The sequence below is a fragment of the Rattus norvegicus genome, chromosome 2 (genome assembly GCF_021556685.1).
Source record: "Rattus norvegicus strain SHRSP/BbbUtx chromosome 2, alternate assembly SHRSP_T2T, whole genome shotgun sequence".
Taxonomy (NCBI): Eukaryota; Metazoa; Chordata; class Mammalia; order Rodentia; family Muridae; genus Rattus; species Rattus norvegicus.
Window position 1 is genome coordinate 54558057 of NC_141535.1, and position 2066 is coordinate 54560122.

The 2066-nt window shown below is 40.9% G+C and overlaps 1 pseudogene; it reads left to right on the forward strand.

Moving 5' to 3' along the window:
* Positions 1-1382: 1382 nt before the first annotated feature.
* Positions 1383-1697, forward strand: LOC103691473 (V-type proton ATPase subunit e 1 pseudogene; annotated as a pseudogene).
* The last annotated feature ends 369 nt before the right edge of the window (positions 1698-2066 follow it).

Consider the following 2066-nt stretch of genomic DNA (forward strand, 5'->3'; position numbering starts at 1 on the left):
GAAAGATAGGGTAGGTAAATCATTTTTTATTATAAGCATTAAAATGTCCTTATAAATTAGCTTTCTGTCAGTTCAATGAGTATTCCTTGAGCACTTAACTCAGACTCTACTAACCATAATAATGCGATTAAAAACTAAATCATCTTTGAATCCTCAAAAAACCCATAGGCTTTATTCATGAAACATTGTATACAATCACTTTGCAAGTTTCTGAGACATTAGTGGAAAAATTAAGTCTTGATGATAAATCTATTACAAAGAAAATAGCCCATATTTTCAGTAATGTCTGGATTCTTTTCTCAACAATGCTGTCTTTTAGAATTCGAGTTTTTATCTCCTATTTAGAGGTAAAATTTGACCTCATAAATTGCTAGTAAAATATGGTAAGAAGATGATGAGACTTCCAAGTATAAGCATTTGAAACCCTGTCCTTTCGTGTAAGCCAGCCTGGGCAGTCCAGGCCAGACTGACTGATTGAAGAATTACAAGTGGGTCTAGCTGAAATCAATTGATGAAATCCCAGATCAAACATTCTGCCCTGCCCATCTATAGTGCGGGAGAAAAAAAATAACCTGTTACTATAAGGCTTAAAATTTCAACCATTAGGACTGGGTGGTTTGCTTTGTAGAAATATCTAACTGAAAGGAATGAGTATAGTTTGTAGGCATGGGTATAACTCAGCAAGCTGAGGCATCCTGGGAACACGTAGATATGTGCATGGATGAACAGAGTGGGAAAGTACCATGATAAGAACAGCTGAAAGATTATCATGTTAGACTTCACTAATCTTATAAGCTCTTCAAAGTCAAAGCCTTTTCAGTAGGGACTGCCAGAACCTGGATGTCCTCATTGATATGTGTCAGAGCCAATTTTGGGGCTCAAGAACTTAATATCCAAAATTATAAATGTGAAAGCTGATAGACACCACAGAGACTTCATGTTCTCACTCCGCAAATGACAAAAGGCGACAGTTGGGATTAAGAACCTGCTCTAAATTATCCAATTGCTCTCATCACCATCTCTTGTTTGCGTGCATGTGCAGAACCAAGATTTCAGCAAAGTCATTTCTGGTTTATAGATGTCTGTCCTCTCTTTGAATCTTCAAATGGCATAGAGCAGAGATAAAATAAGCAAGCAGTCCTCACCTCCTCTCAAAGGGCATGTGTCACATAATGTGGGGTCTGCAATGGTGTCACGTCTCGTTTCGTTTACAGGGTGGTGTGCTATTACAGTTTTCATTATAAGTTTAGAAGCACCAATACCCAGGCCATAGCAATTTAAAGTTATGCCATGTGCCTTTTATTATATGTAAAAAGAAAAAGAAGACTTCCGGGTGGGACAAGAGTGAGGCGGTGGACTGGTTCAGCTCCTGGGGTGCAGGCATGGCATACCACAGCCTCACTCTGCCTTTAATCGTGATGAGCGTGTTCTGGGCCTCCTCGTGCCCTGGTTTATCCCCAACGGTCCTAACCGGGAGTTATCATCACCATGTTGGTGACCTGTTCAGTTTGCTGCTATCTCTTTTGGCTGATTGCAATTCTGGCGCAGCTCAATCTTCTGTTTGGACCACAGTTGAAAAATGAAACCATCTGATATCTGAAGTGTCACTGGCCTTGAGAATGAAGGCATGCTGCACAGTGCAGGCACTGAGGTCACAGCTAGAAGCCTTCTAGATACAGAATCACTTGCACACCGACCTCCTTGACAGTCTACTTCGGCCATTACCTGCCTTACATTTGAAGGCCTTCCTCTGCATACAGTGTTTTTTTCACCTTCACCTTTTTTACACTTTGAATTACGTGCCTGCATAACTGACTCTGAGATGTGTCTGCACTCCGCTGAGAGAAAAGGTGCTGTTCTGGGAAATTTGTTACTCTTGTCTAGAAGCCTGCGACTTTGAATATGGCTCTTGCCTACTCACATGAGAGTCAATGACTGAGTGAGGTAACCCAATCACAGAAAAACACACATGGTATGCACTCATTGATAAGTGGCTATTAGCCCAAATGCTTGAATTACCCTAGATGCCTAGAACACATGAAACTCAAGGCGGATGATCAAAATGT